The sequence below is a fragment of the Hipposideros armiger genome, unplaced genomic scaffold (assembly GCF_001890085.2).
Source record: "Hipposideros armiger isolate ML-2016 unplaced genomic scaffold, ASM189008v1 scaffold_62, whole genome shotgun sequence".
NCBI lineage: Eukaryota > Metazoa > Chordata > Mammalia > Chiroptera > Hipposideridae > Hipposideros > Hipposideros armiger.
In genome coordinates, this window is record NW_017731412.1 from 4,630,458 (window position 1) to 4,655,142 (window position 24,685).

A 24,685-nucleotide genomic window follows, 5' to 3' on the forward strand; every position below is an offset into this window, starting at 1 on the left:
TCTCCCCTCAGTTGTGACAACTGAAAAACATCTCCAGGTATTGCCATTTGTCCCCTGGGGGGTAAACTGGCCCTTAGTGAGAATGCCTGATACGGATCTAACTCTTTGTTCTGAAGGGCTGTCCAGTCTTGCATTGCATAATTTATTTAACCAATCCTTCGCTGGTGGCCATGGACGTTGCTCCCAGTCTTTGGTTAGTATCAACAATGTTATGATGACTATTTTTGTACGTGCGTCTTTGGCACATAAACATGAGTGTATCTGTAGGATAAATATGTTTATCCTACAGGACACCGTCTTCTTCACCACCCAGTAAATACTGGTTAAGTTAACAGACGAATGAAAGGAGAAGAATGTGAATGGGGGGGCTTCCAAAGTCGATCTTTTCCACCAAGTGAGGGTAGTGAGGCCCGCGGAGAGCGAGAAACAGCACCGAGAGATGGCGCGCTCGTTTAAGCCCCTCGATCCAGTCGTGCTTGAAGCCAGCTGGATTTTCTCGTTCTCTCAGCCAATGTATTCCCTTTATGGCGGAAGCCTGTTTGAGTTGGGGCTTTGGAACCTACAAGTTAACAGTTAACCTGGGTATCAACAGAAGCGCAACTCCTCCGAGAAGCCTGTCCTGACCCATACTTCTTCTCTGGGCTCCCACAGACCCTATGCTGTGTGTGCTCAGCTTAGTCCTTTGTCCGACAGCCAGTCCCCTCGGGGTCGTCTGCCTCCCTGCCTCTGTGTTCACAGCACTGGGCCCAGGCCGGATGCTCCAAAGGACCTGTTGAATGAATGAGTGTGAATGGCGGACAACGCACAGCGTCCACACCTCTGCTACGTGGGGGCTCAATAAATCCCTGCAAGGAGCCTCTGGCAGCAGGAGAAGCCTCATAACTTGACTCAGGAAGCTCTGCCAAAGGAGCAAAACAATACCCGCTCCAGGACCCGGGGCTGTGTGGAGGGGAGGGGCTGTCTTCCAGGAATCTCTGCCGTCCTGAGCCGCCCGCTAGACGTCACTGGGCAAATGGCCCAACGGCCCCTGAGGTCTCTGACTGTGCTTAAACTTTCCACTCGCTTCCAGAGCAGGTTTGGCTTCACTGGGAGCCATCTTGCTGCAGCAAACCGTGCCCCACCTGCCACAAACAAAGCACACCATTTACGGTGTGCATGTTTCTAAAGTGCCCTGCGTGTCATGGACAAGAGCCTCCACACAAGTACAAAGCTTGACAGGCCAGGAAAAGGGACAACCATCTCCCGGAAATGGCTTCCAATCTACACGGTGGCCCAAATCCGCACCAATTTACACAAGAGGATCCTAAAAGACCCAGGAAGGTGGAGAGCAACAAGGATGCACCCACATCTAAGGGCTAGGCATGTTCACGTTCATGCCACACCGTTAAATGAGCACCTACTATGTGCCAGGCCCTGTTCGAGGCACTGTGTGAACAACAGCTCTCATTCTCATAAGGAGAGGCAGGCAAAGAGAAAAAATGAGTGGTTTCAAATGCAAACAAGTGTTACAAAGAAAAGAGGACAGTGAAGGGGGATGAAAGAGACTTGGGAGAGGTGCTGCTTGCGGGTGGGAATTCACTTCTGTCACCTGGTTAGTCCCCACAACCACCGGACGACACTATCCTCATTTGATGGATGAGGAGGCTGCAGGTAAGACAGCACAGTGACCTGCCTCAGTCACATACACAGAAAAAGCAAACGGCTTTAACGGCACCCAGGGCTTGTTGTCATCGGGCATGGTAACACACTCAGACACGGAAATGGCCACTGCCATGACAGAAGTTTCTTACACTCACAGGTCCCAGAAAAAGGAGGCAGAGCCCGCCATGCAGGGCCATATGGGGAAGCACCAGGGTGGGTCAGAAGGTAGGGGAGTGGGGGTGGGGGAAACATGGGTGACAGCACTTACTGTGGTTTCCACAGGAAGGAATGGGTGAGGCAGGGCAAGCAGGCTTAGATGGCTAGTTTGAATAATTTCAGTGGGCTCCGGGTGTTGGGGCTGTCCCGAGCTGGGTGCCCTGGAGTGAGTAGGGTGGATGGATAGTGGCCAGGGCGTGAGAGCCCATAAAGAGGGTGGTTGGTGGCTCACTTGCATTTGGAAGGTGAGCCTCCTAGGGAGCTGTTTACTATCTCTAGGAACTGGCTAACCTTGGGAGGCGCCATCGCTACCGGGTAGCAAGGTCCCAAGACCCCAAAGCATCAGAATACAGAAAAGGAGTGGCTAATTGCAGGTTCTGCCTACGGCTCACACGGCTCCCTTGGCTGCCCAGTCAGTGCAGAGAGCAAGACCCTGGCTAAGGGGGTCTCTCCACCTGTGGTGAGAGTGCAACAGGTGGCTTCAGCGACAATGGAAAGAATAGCATTGCCTTTGCGGCACTTAAGACACTGTCTTCCGCACAGGCTCATTAATTCTCATAAGCCTGTGGACAGAAGGACAAAGTGAGGTATAGAGAGGCACTTAAATTGCCAAGCTGATGAGAAGGAAAATGAGTTTGTGCCGGGAGAGCCAGGTATCATTTTATTTTCTTATAAATTCTGCCCCATTTCAAATTCAGAGCTTGTTGTCGGGGGCAGGGGATGGCGAGTGGTGTCCTTGACGAAAACAACACGAATCCTGTTTTCAAAAACGTGGCTGGCTGGTGCCCATGTTGTTTCAATCTGCTGGGACCAGATTGTCCAGCCCTGGTGGATTGGATCCCAGACAGACTCGTTTGACTTATTCAGAGAAGAACTCTGTTTTCAGCCACAAACTCTACCCCTCGCCCTGGCCAAATGTGTTGCAATCCTTGCTAAAGGTCCCAACAGTCAGTGTCCAGGAATCCTGATCCCAACTTCTGGGTCCCATCTCCAGGTGTTACTCTCATGCCTTCCACGTGCCACTGGCCCCGGGAGGAGGCCACAGAGCCTGGTCAAGGCTTAGAACTTCGGAGCAAAATAAGACAAGGCTCAAGCGTACGGCAGGTACTCCGTAATTGCCAGCTGAATGAATGAGTGGGCAATTCGACTGACTGACAGACAGACGGATGGACAGACGGACGGGTGGATGGTGGATGGGTAGGTAGGTGGGTGGATAGAGTTCAAGTTTTCCTGGGCTGGTAGAAAAAGTTTTTTCTCTCTTTTCCATCCCTATATTGGCTAGGACAGCGCTCTTCTTTTTAAAGGAACCACCTCCTTCCTCAAAAAAAAAAACACACCTAAAAATAGAACTACCATAGGACCCAGCAATCCCACTTCTGGGTCTACACATCCAAAGGAAACGAAATCAGGACCTTGAAGAGACATGTACACCTCCACGATCCCAGATACGGAAAAACCTAAGTGTCCATTCACAGATGAATGGCTAAAGAAAATGTGGTCTGTACACACAATGTTGTATTCTTCAGCCCTAAAAAAGAAGGAAATCCTGCCATTTTCAACAGCCTGAACCTGGAGGTCGCTATGCTAAGTGAAATACGCCAGACACAGAAACACAAATACCGCATGGCCTCGCTTATAGGTGGGATCTTAAAAAGTCGGTCCCGCAGAAGCAGAGAGTAGAATGGAGGTAGCCAGGGGTTGGGGGTGGCGGTGGGGGTTCTGAGAAACGGGGAGAGGTGGGTCAAAGGGTACAAACTTCCAGTTAGAAGATGAGCAAGTTCTGGGGTGCTAATGTGCAGTATGGGGACGATAGTCAATAGCAGTGTATTGTATACTTCCAATGCGCTAAGAGCCTCCGTAGATCTTAAACGTTCTCGCCACACGCAAAAAAACTTGTAACTGTGAAAGATAAAAGAGTCCACCTCCATCTCTTTCATTTTATTCTTTTCTCTTACTTTATGCCTCAGAAACAAGCCTGGCAGCGCGGAGAGCACAGGCTGATGGGGAAGACAGCCTCTCCTTTACAAATGACCATGATCTCACTTCTCCCACCCAGTGGAAACTGGGGCACGGCTCAAGGAGACCTGCTGTCACAGGATCCTGCTTACGGCACAAAAGCCGGGAAATTTCAGAGCCAATCTGGGCCAGGGGAAGGCTGGAGCTCGGGAACTGAGCTGAAATGATTCTTCCAGATTGCAGAGAAGAGGGCGGCCTGCCCAGCGGCCAGCCTGCCCAGCGGCAAACAGGAAATCCCAGAATTTATAGATGACCCCGTTACAAGGCAAATGTTTTGGAACAAATTGTTCTTCTTTTAAATCCTTGTTTTCCACTCGTTTCTCTTTCTGGATTCCCCCCTCCTTTCCACCTTCCCACTGTCCTTGTTAAACCGGGGCCACAGCGCCACCTGCTGGATGTCGTGGGCAGCTGGGACTCAGATAGGCCGGCCCTGCGTCCTCTCCCCACCTCCCCAGCTTTACAACCGGTGAGAGAGTGGGTTTCTGGCTCCTGTCCGGAGAGTTTGTGCGTAAGATCAAGTACCACGTTGCAAGGGAACTGCTCCTGTGGTTATTATGCGATCTGTCCTCCGGGACAGCCAGGATTGACAGAAAAAGCAAGTCACGTGGCATCATCTTCCAAGGCCAGGTCTACACACTCCCTGCAAGCCACCTAGGCCAGCTTTGGCCAGCCACGTTAACCCAATGAGCCTCGGTTTCTTCTGGACCCAACTACAGCTGCTTTTCCAAGGGGTATAAAAAACATGCATGCACGCGCCTGGTCCACGCAAGATGCTTCATCAACATTTGTCTCCTTTCTCTACTTGGAGTGGCACTCACTGAGGAAGGGCAGCTTGGAGAGTCATCGAGGCAAAGGCTGGACCTCAGGAAGGTGGCACATTTCTCTCCTTACAAGAGTGAGAGCCCCACGAGGACAGACCTGTGACAATCCTCGGCAAAGCCCTTCCTGGGGCCAGCTGTCTCCCCCTTTTCAGTGTTTCCGCACCTGTGTCTGGGGGCAGTCGTAGGTACCATACCACAAAGGGTTGTTGTGAGTATTGAAATGAGGGCACATACGGGATGCAGTCGAGGGACTTGCAGATAGTAAAGTCCTCTACGATGCTAGTTGGGACCGTTAACTATGAGACGGACACAGTGCCTGACACATAACAGGCATTCACGAAGCATCCTAGGAATGAATGAATGAAAACATCATAGAACATACGTGAGAGACTTTGATTAGTTACTGTCCAGCCACCAACGTGCCACGAGACACTAAACACGACCATGCCTGCTCTTCCTTATTCGCAAAATTTTCTTTCTTGAGCACAGGGCCCTCTGCCCAGGCCCTCAGTTTTCTCCCCCGGATGGGCATGACACCCAGGTTCCATGTTGCTCAGACATACAAAGGGGATCTGTGGAGTGATGTATGCGAAACCACCCCAAGAAGGTGAGCCAAGGAAGGAAGGAAGTCTTTATTTTCATTTATTTCCATATGCCTGGTGGCTGCGCCCTCATCCTCCAAGGGTCCCTGGGGCTCTCGGAGACAAATGGGGTCCCTCCTGATACAAAGTGGTAGCCCTATCCCTTGCCCCAACTCACCAGGCGATCGGATGAGTTTTATGAAAAAAGGCTGGACTAATGAATTCTTTCACTACTGACACAAGTTGAATACACTCTAAGTGGGTCCCTCCTCTAAGAAAGCTGTTTCTCTAACCCAGGGAGACAGAAGAATGCATGGTGGGTCTCCACTGTGGCCTCTACTAGAAGTGACTCCTAGCGAGAGGGCAGTGGATCGGATGACATCAGAAAGCAAGGCCGAGGCCACCGTGAACACCGTGAGGAAAGACTTCCAACCTAGCTTGGTGGGTCCTAGGGAGCCACAGAGGATTCACGAGCAAGGGAGAGGCATGTCCAGAAAGAGAGTTCAGGAAGCCCCGTGAGGGAGAAATTACAGCAAGGGCTATGCCATTCCTTCTACGTCATGTAGTTAAGTGGCCAACCATCCTGGTTTGTCTGGGACAGAGAGAGGTCCTGGAACACAAGATGTTCAGTTTTAAAAGTAGGAAAGTCGCAGGACAAGCCGGCCACCCTGATTCAGTGTAAAGGGCGCTTCCTGGAGCTGTGCAATACAGTGAGTCTGACTGTAAGCCATGCTTTGCTGAACCGCCTCACCCGCTCTCAAAAATAACCTCTCCCCTGCGCCATTCCCTCTCTGTTCTATTCTGCTGGGCAGCAACTGGCATAGCAGGTTAACACATTGGCACGGATGGCATGCTTATCCCTTCTAGGCAATGTTTGTGATTTTAAACAAAGGTCTCCTGGACACAATGTTGGCATCCAGTGGAGTGACTAACAGTAAAAGTGTTTAGCCCAGGAGAGATGGGGCATATGCGATGTGGGAGGGAAGGGGTAAGTGGGGAATTGCCACATCGCCTGCATCACATCCTGTCAGCAGCTCTCTGCTCCACCTTGCACAGAGCTGGCCCTGTCTTCCTGGCTCCCGGCTCACCAGCCTGCCCTGCCGTACAAGCCTGTAGGAGCCTGGGCTGCTTAAATATTCTGTAAATAATGCTGACTACAGGACTTCAAGGATAGACTCACAGACTCATAGCAACAGAATCACAGAATGTCAGAGTAGAAACAGATGCTAGACAACATAGAGTCCAGGGCCAGAAAACACACTGCACGCATGCCGCCACTTCCCCTGCCATGCCCACGGCAGACATCACTAATCAATCACGACACTGTCCAGCTGAGCTTGTTGGTAGCCTTACAATCTTTCGAGGCATTCCATGAAGCAACTACCAAGGATCTTGGCTCTACTAAGAATAGCTAAGGTGTGCTGAAGACGCTTACTGTATTCCTTTTCCAACACCCTTTTTCATTACCACTTTAATCACCAACTGTTTGCTTGGCCCTCTATATTGGGGTTTCTCAACCTTGGAACTATTTGACATTTGGGCTGGATAATTCTTGGTTGGGGGTGGGCGGGCAGTGCTGTACTCTGTAGGGTGTTTAGCAGCACCCCTGGCCTCTACTCACTAAATGCCAGTAGCACTGCCCCCGCCCCAAGCTGTGACAACCCAAAATGTCTCCAGACATTGCCGCATGGGACGGGGGTGAGACAGGAGGCAAAGTTGCTACCGACTGAGAACTACTTATCGACCTGTTTTCTCTCATCTTCATCACACGCCTCGAAAGCAGATGCTCTGGGTTTTTATTTTAGCGATGAAGAGACGGAGGCTAAGACGGAGCCCAGGACAAGTGAGTGACAAAAGCAGGATGCAGGGCCAGAGTTCCCCTTCAAGGGCTCTTCCTCCTCCAGCCGGGAAATTCCAATGGGCCCATTGTCTTTGGCTGCAAACTCCAGGGTGAAGGATTGGAACCCGTGAGGCTGAGAAAAACCCAAATGCCTATCGATGCCCCTGCATTTGGCCAGGGTGCTGGAGGTGGACAGGCCGGTGCAGCATGGCAAACACCTCAGGCCCCTTCCTCTCCATCCTGAAAATGGCTCTGGGTGTGGAGACAGCCCAGGGAAGAGGCTGTCGGGGAGCATATGATGCCTGCCAGCGGCGGGAAGGCTGTTAGAGAAGTGTAGCGATACTACTAATAATACCCCCCTTCTCTCGAACGCTGACAGGCTCCCCCCACTTCATGGGAAGCACGTGAAATCTGGCTGCGCCCCCAGAGATTCGGGATTGAAAACCTGACAGTTTGGACATACAGCCCGTGGGCAATGTTTCCCGTCTCCGGGGCTTGTGTCTGTGCCAAGAATTCCTAACAAAGGGGGAAAAAATTAATTAATTTTAAGAACCCATAAAATATGCTCACGAAACGGACTGGTTAGAAACTGTCCATTTTTCTCCCTGGTAGCGATCAAAATGTCGTGAGCTTCTACACACATATTTTACAGGCCTTCCATAAATCTTCCCAATGTGCTTCTTCCCTATAAGTGAGTTCCCCTGGGAAGTCATTGAGTTTCCTCACTACATGTATTCAAGAGAAAATTGGATGTAACACTTAGAGAAGGTGGCGGTCAGGGAGGGGGAGTCACAGGGAGAGAGAGCAGGGCGTCGGAGAAGCAGCTAGACTGAAAGTTCAGTGCCAAGGACTCGGTCGCCCCTTGTCTTGGAAATTCCTGAGATTTCCAGACCGTCTTTTGCTTCTAGTGCACAAATAATCTCTTAGTGCTATTTTTTTTATTCTTTTTATGTATTTATTTCCGACCTCAGAAGTAATTCCTTTTTTTTTTCTTTTTTGCACAAAACCTGAAAGGGCAGAGGAAAGTAGAAAGAAACAAAACAGAACAACAAAAGAACCCCACCTCGAATCCCAAGGTTTCTGGCTTTGTTTTGATTTGTTTTGAAGATTTTCCTGAGCAGTTTGATGGCACTGTTTCAGCAATTGGGGTCCAATTGCAGTGTGTGTGACAGTCACCCGGGGAGCTTGTGCAAACTGCTGAATCCCCAAGCCTGCACCCGAGAAGGGGAGTTTGTAGGTCCAGGGTGGGTCCCACGGACCTTCACTGTTAGTTCACAACGCCCTTGGTGTCTCTGATGTGGGCTGCCCCTGGACCACACTTGGAGAAATAATGAGTTTCAGGTTTCTCAGACGCTCGGCAAATCAGTGATGTGAAAATCCAGCTTTAAAACAAAAATTGGGGGGTAATGATTTGTTTTCTGGAAGGGCTCAGCTTAAATAAGCATTTCCCTTAGTGCCGCTAACATATGATTCTGTTCACACTCGGTGATTCGGCTAAGCAGCCAGGGCTTCATCGGCAGCACTCCGGGCCAACGCAGCATACCACCACCTTTTCACAGAGCGGCGTTGACACCCATCTGCTCAAGTAAATTAACGTTTCCATCTCAAATAACTCATTTGGCTGGATCATCAAGGTTACACGCCAACTCAGAGAGGGAGGGTGGAGGTGACACCGGGTGGGGAGGGGTGGGAGAGGCGTTTGCGATGTATAAGACTCAAGTAATGCCTTTGCATTCCTGTAGCCAAAAAGGAGGGGTGGGTGGGTGAACGCAGCTGTAATGCAATTCACACGCACCTTTCACAGTTTCCACTGGTGCCTTGGGGTGGGTCACAGCCGGAGCTGTATTAGCTGATGGGTGCGGCAACCTGGGGCAGTATTCTCTGGGTAAAGATACCATGTGGAGCTTGTGTGTGCGTGTGCGTGCTCATGTATGTGCATGTGTGTGTATGTGTGTTTGGGGGGGACAGTAGTGAGAAGTGGGGATTGTTCTGGACACTAAGGTGAAGTTCAGTGAAAGGTATAGAGTACATAGTAGAAAGGGCAGGTAGTTTGTTTCTTTCTGTCTCTTTAACTTTTCTATGTTGAAATAATTTTAGAGTTACAGAAAAGGTGAGAAAATGGAGAGTTCCCGTATACGCCTCATCTAACGTTAACTTCTTACATAACTATTATACAACGATCAAAACCAGGAAACTAACATTGGCACATGGCCGTTAACTTAACCAGAGATCCGAGTCCAAGTTCACCAGTTTTCCCACTTGTGTCCACTTCTGAGGACCAGGTACTTTCAAGTCAGAGGGATGTGGGTATAAGGCCCAGCTGTCACTGTGAAACTGTCCAAGCCACACCCTCTTTCTGAGCTCTAAAATGGGAGATAATCTACCTAATAGGGTCCTTGTGATGATGACATGCAAAAGTGTGTGTCCAGAGCCTGGCACGCACGCAAGCAGGCATTGATGTTGCTTTTATTCCCCGCCCTCTGTTCCATCCTCAAGGACAAACAACATTTACGTAAATTCCTGTTGGATGAGTTTGATTTAATCTCAGCAGCTGAATCAAATGGCTTGATTTTGGGGGGGAAAGAAAGAGACAGGAGGCAAGGAGATGAACCAGGAAGCTAGTGCAACAATCCCAGGAAGGCTGCATCTGCACGGGGGCAGCCTAGAGGTAAGCAGAGGTCAGGTTTCAGAAGCATTTCACGTGCAGAATGAAGAGGAGCTGGGAGGGACTGGATGCTGAGAATGGAAATGGGCGGAGGCAGCAATGCGCAGATTGTACCTCTGAATGGCGGGTAATCCCTTTAACTGAGACAAGCAAGAGGGAGCCAGCTCAGGGGAGGAGAGCAGCGAGCGCCATCCACCCTCTCCAGGCGCTGTGCTTAGTCAGCACTTTCCAGGCACGTCATCGTATTCACTTAATAACCCAAGAAAACTGACACAGAGGAATTAAGTCATTTGCCCGCATACTTTTTTTTTTTTTTTGCAAGGCCTAAAACCCAAGGTGCCTGCAGGCAGGATGGGTGACATCATTTGCAGGGCTCACCGAAAAATGAAAACGAGGCCCCAATGTTCAAAATGTATTAAGAATTTCAAGATGGTGACGGCCGAGCATTAACCCAAGCACAGGGACGCTCCTCCTGAGATCAGGGTCCTGAGGTCTCAGACCCCTGAAACAGCGCTGCTGCAGGAAATTTCTAGAAAGACAGGCATGAAGAGAGATGTTGAGAGAAGGGAAGCGCTGGGGACAGGCCTCCACTGAGGGCCACAGCTCATTGCAACGAGCAAAAGAAACCCCAGCAGTCTGCAAGGAGGAGAAGAAACAGGAAGTCGCAGTCAGAGCTACCGAGAGGACAGAAGTCGCAGGAAAGAGGGTTAGGATGAAGGCGCCCCTCTGGTTGCCGATTAGGACACAGCTGCTGGCCTTGGGAGCCCAAGTATCCAGGAGTGGAGGAGGCTGAAGCCAGACCTTAAGTCACAGAGGTCTTAATGGGAGTGAGGGAGCCGCAGAGTAGCCCTGGCGCCCTTATCTCAGGAAGTTCTTCCAGTGCCATGATCAGAGGGCAAGTTTGTGTCTCCACAAAAGTGATTTTTTTTTAAACAATCAAACCCTTACAGACTGCTTTTCATTTGGTTCCCAGGGGCCTGAGAAACGCCTTCCTTCTTCTGCCTTTTCTCCCAAATGGTTGGCTGACTCTACCCTTAAATTGTGGTCAGGGAAGGAGCTGAACCCGCCTTTGAGGCCTCTTGCGCAGCAACCACCGAAATCTCTTTCTGGAGACGCGAAAGCTGCCAAGGCTTCGGAGTGGTGGGGGGGACGCTCGGATCCGGGAACGGACTACTTCCCTTTGTTTGGACAATTGCAACCAGGAGGGACAAACCGCCATGGGCTGCTTATTTATAGATATTGGCTAGGCTGTTGGTCTCATTCCGAATAAAGATACTAAAAGGAAAAGAGGCAGCTTGCGGCTCAGAGGGACCCAGCCTCACAAAAAGGGAGCTCACCCTGGATTTCTGCCGTCTCTTCTCAGCGTCACCCTCCTGCGTGGGTTTTTACTCCCTTTTCCTTTCTAAACCATAGAGTCCCAGAGCCCCTGAATGACTGGAAGCTCCCCAAACTACTGGCCTTATACCCAAGAAGGTAGGTCACCACCCATGTCGGCACTGAGTATCTAGACTTCCCGTGACTGCGTGAATTCCTGAGCCTAATAATCTGTGTTTTCAGGAATTTTTAAGTTTCTAAAGTCATAGGAATGGTCCTATATCACAGCAACGGTTTAATTAAAAAAAAAAAAGACTTCATTTTTCAGAGCAGTTTTAGGTTCACAACAAAACTGAGAGTTCCCATAATAGCCTCGACCCCCACATGCGCACAGCCTCCCCCACTAGCAACAGCCCCACCAGAGGTGGGACATTTGTGACAATCGACCAACCGACACTGACACATCGTTGTCACCCCAAGTCCCAAGTCCACAGCTTCTATCCGGGTCCGTTCTATGGGTTTGGACAATTGTATAATGACGTGTACCCACCATCACGGTACCACACAGAGCAGCTTCCCTGCCCTCAAAACCCCCTGTGCTCTGTCTGTTCATCTCCCACCCCCCACCCAACACCTGGCAACCACTGATATTTTTACTGTCTCCATAGGTTTGCCTTTTCCAGAATGCCAGGTAGTTGGAATCATACAGCATGGAGCCTTTTCAGAGCAAAGTTTCATTTTTAGTAAACTTTCTATCTAAAAAAAAAAGAAAAGAAAGAAAGAAAGCAAAGAAGCCCTGAAATCTCAGTCACTCATAACAAGCTCATTTCTCACACACAGTCTGATGCAGGACAATGGGGTATTCTTCCCCGCCCTCACCCTCCCACCACACACACACACACACACACACTCGGCTTCCAGTGTCAAAGCAGCAAGGGAAGAGAGAGACTAGAAAGTGCCCACCTGCTTTTAAACGTTCCTCCCCCCAGCAGGAGACAGAGACAGGCCCACTCTGATGGGCAGGCCGGTCACTCAGCCCCCATCTAACCACAAGGAGATGAAGAAACAGAAGTGAGCCTAACTGTCTCTGCCACAAACTGCAAGTCACGGCCATGCCCTGATCTCACTCTGCAGAGGGAACTAGCTCCTGTTAATGGCAGTCCAGTGTCCCCCGCGACGGTCCTCTAACAGATGCGTATGTACGCATATTACTCATAACCTTCTCTGCTATCTATTCAGAGGGAATACATAACACTGCTTTTTTTTTTACAAAAATGGGACCAGGCTTTGAGTGTGCTCTTGCAATAAGCGTTTTCACTTGACAGTATATCCTGGACAGCCATTTCAACAGGGATGAGTGCAAATGGGATGTCACAACAAAACAGTGACATTAAACTGCATTTCCTTAGGCGTTCTCTGCTCTGGCTGTGAGCTGCTGACCCACGGGGACGCCTCCTCATGGGCACCACTGATGGGGCTTGCCTGCGTACTGGGCAAGTGGAAATGACCTACCCCACTGCCAATAACGCTCCGAGGTCCATCCCATTATTATCTCTCTCCAGTATTCAGACGGTGGGCCTGCAGCTCTGAGAGGCGAAGAAGCGTACTGTCCCAGGTCACACAGCTGGTGGGGGCAGGAGGCGATCGGTCGGACTCCAAACCCTGAGTGTTCTCCTCCCTTTACCTGTGGTGCATTTTCAAACCCCCAGTGCCTAGTCCAGGCTTGGTATGTGATAGGTAATAAGAAGTATTTACTGAATAAATGGCTAAGGGGTGCCCTAAGACTGAATGGAACACCCCCCAGCCACATGGAAATGGCTGTAAGCCACTATAACACCTGCTGCCAATACCAGTGATCAGACTCTTACGTAGAACTTGTATTTGCCTCCTGGTGATACTGCAAGTTCCTAAGGATCCAAACCATGCGTTTCCTACGGGCACCTCTGACCATCAGCAACACACAGAAACACGGCGAGTTCTAGATGCACAGTAATATACAGTATATACTATAGTTCTCTCGTTCAGGCCTCCCCGCATCTCCTGTCTAGAGGATGCCAGCCGCCTCCCACCTCACCCCCCTGACCCTCTTAGCTCCTCACAGGCGGTGAGGAGGGTAAGTGAGGGCATCTCACCGCCCTGCTGGGAACCCTGGGCTCCAGCGCACTCAGGCCGGAATCAAGCCGTTTGTCCCACGTGCGCCTCTCCTGGCCTCTGCGCCTGTCCCCTCTGCTACAGGCATCCTTCACTTCCCCTTGGATTTCCACTCAAAGTCCCTCTCCAGAGGCCTTTCCTGAGCCCTGCATTGAAGAGCTCACCTTGTCTTCTCAGGCCAGGGGTCCTCAGCCTCAGCACTAGTGACACCTGGGGCCAGACGATTCCAGGCGGTGGGGGCTGCCCTGTGCATTGTGGGATGTGGAGCAGCACCCCCAGCCCCTCCCCTCTAACGATGCATTTTTCTGCGCCCTTCTGGAAATGACCCAGCCCACCTACTACGGCAGCTCTAGAAGGAGCCTGGGCATGGTCTTCTGTTAAACCGAATTAGACCTTCTAAGCAAAGGTCTTCTGTGACACTGACTTTCTGGGACGTGGCGTACAGGGGGAACGCTCAGCTGTCCTCTGTGCTTTCTAACTAGCCACAGGAGTGGAAATGGAGAAGGGTATTGGTGGTCATTTTTCACTGCAGCATCTGAGAATTCCTGCCTGAAGTTCCTACTCAGAAACCAGGTAGCGGCTGCGGACAGGAGCAGCTGGGCCGAGGCGGGAGCCACAGGCTGGCTTAAAACTCTTCCCGGCTCTACTCCAGAGTAAGTGGCGCTGATGTGAAATTGTCTGTGTATATATAATTAACCCAATGCTGTGGTTAAGAACACAAGTTCAAGGAGCTGACAAATGAGAAATTCATGCTGTGAATGGTGATAGCTCGGCCAAAAGCAATAAAATGCATTCATCTGGATCACCCTCTCCCTGGGGGTTCTGGCTTCGATGGGACAATCCAAATGTGTGCCTCAGACCTTGTCATTCCTCCATGGTTATAACCTCAGGGCAGGGCATGCCATGAACCAACCAGGAAGCGCCTATGTGAGTCCTCAGTTGGTGAGGGGTGGCTGCACCCAGCAGGGAAACACGATAACTATTTTGCTTCTTAGAATGATTTTCAGATTCATTCACTCAAACATTCTTCCAATGCTGATTGGGCCCTTACCACGGTCCAGGTGGTGTATGATTAATTGGTTAAGAATGCCACTGGCTCTGAAAACAGATAGCTCACTTAAATGCCAGCTCTGCCATTGACTAGCTGTGTGACCTTGGGAAACTTCCTTAACTTCTCTGAACCTAAGTTTACGCATGTGAAAAACAGAGATAAAAATACCTACTTCTGGGGCAGTGATGATTAAATGAGATAATGCATGGAAAGCGCTTAGCAGAGTAGCATCAAATGGGAAGTAGATACTGGTATTATTACCATCATCATTATTATTCTATATTCAGAAAGATCTGAATAGCTCTGTGAGCCTTGGGCATAGCGTGCAAAGGGGCAGTGGTGGACAAGACTGGTGGGTAGGCAGAACAGTATCATTTCTGAGAGAGTACACAGAAGCATAGCATTTTAGAGCAGAAAGGAATATTCACGATTATTGGGCTCACTTTACAAGTAAGGAAGTAAGGCTGAAGTGCACAGATGTGGGGGTAAAGTGACTCGTTCAAGGTCATGGAAAAAGTCAGGGGCAGGCCTGGGCCAGAGCTCAGGCTTCCTGATGCCTGGAAGCTGCTTTCCCTCAACGTAAACCAAGGCCACGGACACAGACAGATGTTCCTGAACGCTGCTCGTGGAAAACTCAAGTTGATGTATAGCATTTTAAGGAGTGTTTCCATAGAGATGCACAAATAATTGGGAACAATAATCCTTTATGGAGACAGAAAAGAACCATTCATCCGAACAGGCCGTGTAGAGGGAGTGGGAGTGATATGCCTGTTTTGGAGCATGGACAGAGAGGCCAGGCTGAGATTTAGAAGGTCTGAGGTCAAAGCCACGATTCCGGAAGCGGGGCCTGAAATCTCCTGACAGCCCAGCCTGCGCGGCTTCATTGAGCAGACATGTACTGGGGCCCTTCTGTAAGCCAGGCCCTGGCTAAGGTGCTGACCAGTCAGCACAACATCTGCCCTCTCTTGAAAAGCATTTCCACCTCCGTGAGTTTCCGCTTGCTGCTGTAACAAATGACCACAAACCCAGTGGCTTAAAAAAACATAAATGCATGACCTTATCCTTCTGGAGGCCAGAAGTCTACAATCAAGGTGTCAGTGGGGCTGGTTCCTTCTGGAGGCTGCAAGGGGAGTATTGGTTTCCTTGCTTTTTCTGTTTCTGGAGGCTGCCTGCATTCCTGGGCTTGTGGCTGCTTCCTCACATCACTCTAACCTCTCGGTTCCATCATCACATCTCCTGATACTGACAGGCATGTGCTAGCCAAGGGACCACTGGAAAGGTATTTCACTTCTCTGAGCCCCAGTGTGCTCATCAGAAAGAGAGGGGTGACGGGCCGGCCGAGTGGCGCGGTGGTTAAGAGCTGGCTTGGGACGCTAGAGGGCCCCGGTTCGGATCCCACATATGAGGGCCAGTGACACTGCCCTCCACAGCTGAGATGCTGAACAACAGCTCAACCTGGAGCTGGGCTGCTGTGAGTCGCAGGCGACGGCGTGGGCTGCAGCCCCTGCTGCAGTGGGTTGCCATGGGCTACCATGTGTAGCCAGCAGCCAGCGTGAGCGGCCAGCAGCCGCAGTGAGCGGCCATCCAGAAGCCGGCAACTGATCTGCCTCGCCGGGGAAGAGCGCAATGATGGTGCCAACTTGGGCGAGTGAAGCAACGTCCTCCACAACTAGACTGAAGAACAAAAGGACAGCAACTTGTCTGTTCCCCTTCCCCCCAATTCCCCAGCACTGTTCCCATCCCCCCAATTCCCCAATAAAAAAAATCTTTAAAAAAAGTAAATTAATTAATTTTAAAAAAAGAAAGAGAGGGGTGATGGGGGCACATCACATGAGGTGTGTGTAAATGCTGAGCACCACACCTGACTGTGCACAGTAAGAACTCAAGAAAGGCTGCAGTTTTTATAACAGCAATGATTACTATGACCGCCACGGCCATCACCCGACACTGTCATGGCCACAGCAGAGCTCGGGGGACACAGATGGCGAGGACGTCTGCCTGGGGTGTCAGGAAAGACTTTTCAGAAGAGGTGACCCCTGAGCTGGCCCTGATCAGATAGCAGAAGGAACCTGACCGACAGACAAGGCGAGGAAGGGCACTCTGGACAGAGGGACCTGCGCAATGAAAGGCCTGGGTGTCGGAAAGGACATGGGGCATTTGTAGAAGCGGGAAGGGTCGGTGCCAGGAGGCACGATGAATGGCAAAGGGCTCAAGAATCAGATGGGCCTGGGTTCAAGTCCTGTGGCACCACATAAGAGGTTTGTGGTCTGGGGCACCTTGTTTATGTTCTCATTCCACCTTTATACAAAGTAAATGGGAATACACTGGCCTCCTAGGATTACAGCCATTAAAGGCCATTGTGACTGACCTGTGAGAGGCTGAAGAGGCCCCTTGGAAAGAAAGGGCACCACGGTCCTAAGGGGTTTGGATTCAGAAGGACTGCTTTCTCTCCTTTCCTACCCTTTCCTCCACGCTCTCCATCCCTTTTCCTCGGCCAACAGGAAGTCTGAGCACTGACCCTCCTACTCTTTTGCTTCTGTCACTGTCCTCCCAAATTTAAACAAAATAGATTTTTCACAGGTGGAAAAGATGTTACGAGACCTTTGCTTGTCCATAAAATGGGGTAATGGTAGCACTGACCTCATACGGGTGCTCTAAGGCTCCACAGAGAGGAGCTATAGAAGGTGTTTCCTATTATATTGCAGGAGATTAATAGCTTAGGCTCCACAGTTGGACGGATTGAGCCCAATTTCTGGCTGTGTCAGTTACTAGCTGTGTGACTGTGGGCAAATGACTTAACCTCTCTGTCGTAATTCCTCATCTGCAAAATGAGAATTACAAGGCCAATCACACAGGTCCTGTGGAGGGGGACTAAGAGCATGCCTAGGGTATGCGCATTATTATTGTTATAGTTATTACGCTCTTTCCACTTACAGATGAAAATAATTAGGCTCAGAGAGGGGAAGGGCCTTGCCAAAGGTCACACAGCAGGCTGGTGGTCATCCATCACACGGGCAGCTTCCCGTAGGATCAGGGGTCCAGGAGAATTCCTGGCATGAGTTCCAGGGGCTTGAACCTGGGAAGGTGCAAAGCACTCCCCTTTCGTAGGCAGTTTTCCTGCGTGAAGGGCAAGGTGGCACCGTCCACCTGCAGCCTACAAACCCGCCTGGGTGGCCCTGCATCCCAGGACTGCACAGCTCTGCCTGCCGAGGAATCAGATGGCACCAGCAGACGGTCTCTCCATGCTACTGGAGCCTGCCTCGCTCCCATCATTTATTTTGGACAGGACACAAGATGGGATATCACGGGAGTCAGCTGCTGGTCAGAGGAAGCAGCTAAGGGGGCCGGGACTCCAGGAGCAGAGCAAACCCCCTGTGAGAATCGGCACTTGCCCCCCCCCATTTTAATCCAACTTTATTAAGTGAAACTTAATCGATTCAAAGACATAAGAAGCAAATGATTTTCTTGGCATAGAGCTTTCTACTGAAAAGAAAAAAAAAAGGTAGTTATATATACATTAAAAAAAAAACTGGAGGTATTCATATAATTGAAGTTAAGATCGGAGAGTTTCAGGCAACAGCGGAGGCCAGAGAAAGGGAAGGGTCAGGACTCCTGGCTCCCCACGTTCAAATGAGCCAAAGGGGGGCCACAGACACACCTACTCAGGATTTTGTTTTCCCATCATGCTCTGCTGCCTAACTCAGCTTGTCACACCTCTCTAGAACAGATGCTGTTATAAATAAAGCCTTCCTTTGCTCAAGGCACAACACAGACACCCCCTAACGCCCAGTCGGTGGGCTCACCAGATTCCAACTATTATTCGGACCAACAGACACTACTGCAATCGAGACATGATTGTTATCAATCTGCTTTCACAGCAAGAACACATGAGGAAGGGGTTCTGGGGAGGGTGGCGCTTAGGGACCACAGACCTCCTGGTCAGCCGGCTTCCTCTCTGGATGTGGGTGACCAAAGTCACGGATGGCTTGACACTGACATTTTCCTCGGCTGGTAGGGCACAGTGGACAGAACAACGACCTCAGGGTCAGATCCCAGCTGCAGCCCAGTCTACCCTCAGTTTCCCCACCTGCAAAATGGGAAGCTCCAGGGGTCCGCCCTCCGAGTTTTTGTTTTGTTAATAGACTTGAATTTTTGGAGCAGTTTTTTAGGTTCATAGCGATATTGAGCAGAAAGTACAGGGATTTCCCATAGACCCCCTTCCCCTACAGGTGCACAGCGACCCCCATAATCAATATTTCCCACCAGAGTGGTACTTTTGTTATAACTGATGAGCCTACAATGACACATTACCATTCAAAGGCCATAGTTTACATTAGGGTTCACTCTTGGTGTTGGACGTGCTATGGGTTTTGACAAACGTGTAATGACACCTATCTGCCACTGTAGTATCATACAGAACAGTTTTCCTGCCCTAAAAGTCCTGCGTGCTCTGCCTATTCACCCCTCCCCCCACCCAACCACTCATCTTTTTCCTGTCTCCCTAGTTTTGCCTTTTCCAGAATGTCATATAGTTGGAATCATACAGCATAGAGCCTTTTCAGATTGGCTTCTTTCACTTAGTCATATGCATTTAAGATTCCTCCATGCCTTTTAATGGCTTGATAGCTCATTTCTTTTTAGCGCTGAATAATATTCCATTGTTTGGATGGACCATAATTTATCATACTCCTACTGAAGGACATTTTGGTCGTTTTCAAATTTTGCCAACTATGAACAAAACTGCTATAAACATCCATGTACAGGCTTTTGTGTGGACCTAAATTTTGAACTCTCCAAATGTGGAAACCAAACCAGCTGTGTCTCAGACTGTACAGGACCCTTTCAGCAGTTTGTGTTGTGTGGGTAAGCCTGACGGAACCTCCTCTGGTGGCGAAAGTCTCCTGGGTCACTGGAATCTGGAAAGGCGTCACTGAGAATACCAGGGAAATGGCTGAAGCAGGGACCAGAGGGTACGAATTGTCTTTATACCTATGGGAAATAGCAACCTTTTGTTCCACCAGTTGTTGTTTTTTTTTATAGCAAAATCAAAAGGTTATCAAGGAACTACACCCCCCCCCCATCAATTACTATTGTTAGGAAGAATAACAATGGAATTGCCCTCTGCTTCAACTTGTCTAGGATTCAAAAGTGCTTTTCGAATGCTAATCAATTCATCTTCGCAGTCACCCTGGAAGCGTTCCATTAGGCAAAATACTGTATTATTTTTACCACTATAAAATATGTAGTGCCATTCTCTTAATGGAAAAAATAACCGAGCTATGATCTGAAAAGAATAATAGGGAGCAAATGCTCAGGGTGGTCTGAGCTCCCGTGGATGGTGTGAATGACCCCCAGGCCTCTGCCGTGGTGGGAAGTGTCTCTTTGGAAGGGTTACACCTTCTGACCTCCCGAGTACCACGGGGCCCCGGGAAGCTCTTAGGTTCACTGTGTCTGAGTCTCCTGAAATAATATCATATATTATCCTTTGCTCTGTGGCTCAGTTACTAGGCGAGAGACTCCTGTAACCTCCCCACTTTCCTTACCTGTACATAGGCTCTTGATATTGGCTCAACTCTTGGAGGTGTTGTGTCACCAAAACAATTAATGGTGGGACAGAAAGGCCCTTTAATCATTTGATTGGCTGCCTCAGAAATCCCAACAGCATGCAGTGAAAGACTGAACTGCCTTATGTGGATGTTTGAGGTCCGGAAGAGCAAACTCCAACTGGTGATTGAATTGGCAACAGCTAATTAATAATGCTCAGCCTTGTGGGGGACCTGGGGCAGTGCAGGTCTGGGGTAAACGTATGGGCTTCTGAGTCAGAAAGACCTGGGCTCATCTCCCAGTCTGCCACGTGCTGGCTGTGTGACCTTGGGTGAGTCACTTAACCTCTCTGAGCCTGTTTCCTGCTCCATGAACCAGCAAAGCCTTGTCTCTCAGGGGTGCTGTAAGGATTAAATGAAGCACATGGCATTTAGTAGGTGCTGGATAAAGGGCAAGTGTAATGAGGACCTGTCATTTTCCATCAGATCTTATGAATTTAAGGCAGTGTTTCCAAAATGGGTGGTACTTGTACCACTTATGGGGAGCAAGGGCAGGATTTTAGGTGGTATGTGAAAATTCTACGCTATGTGGAATTAGGAAGAAATAGAAAGGGCTCATTAAACCTGTCATTTTATAACTATTACTCATTAGAATGGGGCTAAGTTTTTAGAAAGCGAGTCACTTTAAAAATCATAGTAAATAAATAATTGTATAGTTGGACATAGACAGGGTAAAACAGTTTGAAGGTGGTATATGAAAAAGTTATATCTCAAATGGCCGACGGGTAACTGCCAGCTGATAAGACTGTAACATAGATGAAGTTCAAAATCAAGGGTGGTTTCAACCCCCACTCTGATCTTTAGCTTCCTGTTAGTTAGCACCCTGCCTTTTCGCATCCTCGAGCAAGTTATTTAAGGACTCTGGGCTCCAATTGCCTCATCTGTAAAAAACGGGTTAATGATAAAAAATACAATTGGCAATTCAACTTAAATGGCTCTTCAACATATAAACATATTCTCCATCTCGCTCCTAAGAGACACGCTAATTAAAAGCACACTCAGTATAATTTTTTTTTTATCATCAAATCTGCAAAGATCCACTTGACGAAGCTGGATTGGTAAGGCGTGGGAAATGGGCTTGCCATTATATTGACAGGGAGAGGTAAACTGTTGCAATCTCTATGCGGGGCAATTTACAATTTATCAAGAGTATGCTCTGAGGTAGGCTAAATGCTGGGGTCCACATCATAACCCCTGGAATGTGTGTCTGTTATCTTCCATGGCAAAAACAACTTTACAGATGTGATTAAGTTAAGGGTCTTGAGATGGGGAAGTTATTCTAGGTTTTCAGGTGGGTTTAATGTGATCATGAGGGTCCTTATAAGAGGGAGACAGGAGATCAGAGAGGAGGCTATGTGTTGACAAAGCAGAAATGAAGAGTGATGTCCTCTCAAAATGGAGGAAGAGGCCACAGGCTAAGGCATACAGGTGACCACCGGAAGGTGAAAGAGGCAAGGAAACAGATTCTCCTAGAGCCTGCAGAAGGCACCTGGCCTGCCCACACCTTGATTTTAACCCAGTGAAATTGATTTTGGACTTCTCATCTCCAGAGCTGGGAGAGAATACATTTATGTTGTCTTAAACTACTAGTTTATGGCTAAGCAGCCATAAGAAACGAATACACACCCTTGCATTCAGCAAATCCACTCTGAAAATGAATAAAGGAAAGTCATCTAAATAAAGTCAGGAGGACTGAACAGGGGAGCTCTCACACACTACCAGTCAAGGTCAATTACACCCCCCAACAGGAAGCAGCTCAATTACAGACCCCAATAGGAAGGCTCAGACCTTGCATTCGCAACAGGAAGGGTTTCTACTGCCCCGGGAAGAGGAAGGAAGATTTTCTCCTCACCCAGCAACAAGCCCAGCCAATGGGAACCATCACAGCTCACGAGGTAAGAAACCATAACCACGTGGAACTCTCCCTTTCCTCCCTGCACTTTTGTTCAAAGCACCCCTCCCAAGTGCCTCCTCTTTCTCCACAAAGTACAATTTCTCTCCTTTGTGTGCTGGACTCGCCTATGGCGTTGTGCTATAGCAGGCTCGCCCCAAATTGCAATTCTCTGCTAGTCCCACGTAAACCAGTTTTGCTGGTAAAATAACTGGCTGTTTCCTTTCTGAAGGTCAACAACGTCTAGGACATCATCCTACAAATACATCTGAATAGGTACGAAATGATGATGTACGAACTTCTTGGTGGACGTCTGCAGGTTAATCGTCCCATCGGTGAACAGGTTCAGGCTGTGATCTCAGGGTCAAGCGCTCAGGAACTCCCTAATGAGCAAACCCTGAGAAGCCTCTGCGTGAAGCCCCTTCTCTGTCAACAGAAGCGATACGCAGCTCTGTGTCTCCCGTGCAGAGCGGGTCTTTCTCCTGACATGTGGTAAATACTCCTGCGTGATGTATTAGAATTCCTCAAAGAGAGAGAAAGAGGAAGGTGAATGTATTTCCATGACTTCAAGTACAAATCACCGTGTGAGGCCTCGCGCGATCCTCAGAGCTGGGCTAGAGCTATTTTAAAACTAATGTTGTGCATGAGGCAAACCTACTCAATTGAAAAATCTTCTGTTACAGGATAGAGATGGGCAAGAAATCAGCGCTGGGGCTCTCGAGTGCTTGATTGCGGTTATAAACATTACCGGCTGCCTCAGCAGAGCCGCTCAGAGGCGACCATAAACCTTGCGCGGGGGGACTCAGGAGGCAGGGCTGACACGGCAAGTTCAAAACCTGAGCCTGTTTTACTTCCCAGGCTGCTAAAAATACCCACCGATCTGCCTGAAGCAGGGGCAGGCAAAGGAAGCCCTTCTCCCCGCTGCCTCCATGTCCCCTGAATGAAACAGGGCCAGATAAGGAGGTGGGGATGGTAGGGCCGGAGGTGAATTCAACCAATGCAAGGGCTGCGACTCTTGCCAGACCTGGCACCGCGTGCCAGGGACGCAGAAGTGTTGCCTTACTTAGGCCGAGGTGAGGGCACAGCGTGAACTTTGGAGCCAAAGAGGCCTGGGTTCGAATCCCTGCTCTGACACTTGTACTAATTTGAATGGCTCTGTGCTCAAAGCATGTGGCTTTATAAGCCTCAGTTTTCCCACCTGTAAAATGGAGCTAATAATGCCGCCATGTCAGCGGTTCTCAACCTGTGGGTCGCGACCCCTTTGGGGGTCGAACGACCCTTTCACAGGGGTCGCCGGGTACTCGTATGTGGGCATATCTGCATGTGGGCCTGGAGACGGATAGAGGAGCGGTGTCTCGGTTCCTAAGACCATCGGAAAATATGTGTTTTCCGATGGTCTTAGGCGACCCCCGTGAAAGGTTGAGAACTGCTGCGCCATGTGGACTGTAAGCTTTAGAGATCATGTATCGCAAGGACCTGGCCCAGACTGGGCGCTTTACAAAGGGTAGCTGTTATTATTGCTAGAGCAGTCTAGCGGAGAAAGAGCCTCCGATGCAATGGGACATCAAACAAGGAGGAAAATCACACACAATCCCCGAGATGTATGGTTTGGTCAGCAAGCATCAGAAAATTTCTCAGGAAGGGTCCTGCTAAGACCGTGTCCAACTCGAGTCCATGGAAATCTTTCTCGTGCTTCTGAAGCCAGATAAATGCTCGATTTCTGCAAGACTGCCAGATGTGCCAGGGGTTGGTTCTTCTTTTGCAGCACCTCTGCACTGTTCATCCATTTGGTGTTTGTAGAATTGAACAGCAGCATTCCTTCTCTGACATCCAGGTAACGCGAAAATGGAAGGTGTTTGGGTGGCTGGTGACGAATGCCCTGGGTCAAGAAGGCAGCAAGGTGCTAGTGGACATGGCATATGTGTCACTCTTAGGTCCATCACAAAGGCTGGGCCACTGTACATACCTGCCCCTACTTCAGACGCCAGCCACAAGTGGGGTCCCCAAGCCACCTGTACCTCTGACCAACTGGCTGCAAACCCCAGGGGGGTTCCCATGACTCACTTAGGTTTAATAGTTCATTAGGACAACTCACAGAACGTAGGAAGCACTATCCTTACGATTCAGTGTTATTGTAAAGGACATAGATCAGGACCAGCCCAAGGAAGAGACACACAGGGCGAGGCCTGGGAGGGCCCTGAACACAGAGCTTCTGTGCCCTATCCCCCATGGAATCAGGGCATCACACACACACACACACACACACACACACACACACATGCACGCACACACATGCACGCACATGCACGCACACACACACACACCCGTGTTCACTAACCAGCAAACCCCACTGAGCTTCGGTGTGCAGCGTTTTTACTGGGCTTTCATTCCACAGGTATGACTGATTGGTCATTGGTCATGTGACTGAACTCAGCCCCCAGACCCTATTCCCTCCCCAGAGGGCTGGCTGGCCCAAAGTTCTAACATGCTCTCATCACCTCGTTGGTCTTTCTGGTTGACCAGCCCCATCCTGGTCAGATGCCCCCATTCTGAGTCATCTCATCTCTTAGCATAAACTCAGGTGGATCTATTGGGTTGTCGGAAAAGTCATGACATATTTTTTCTGGTGCTGGGGCAGCAGCACGTGGGAAGCCGTGCCCCTGGCATTTGGTGCTCACAGAGATGCCAGCATCAGGCCCCTCTGCGGGCACTGTTTTGGGGGCGGCTCTTGAAAGCTTAATTTCAAGTCAATCTGGTTCTTCCCAGATTTCCAGCGACTTTGTGCATGACCTCACATTCTTCAATAAATAAATCTCTTTTCTGCATAAACCAGACAGAGGGGATTCTGTGGTTTGCTCTAAGAGCTGACAGACAAACCCCTCTCCAATCTGTTCT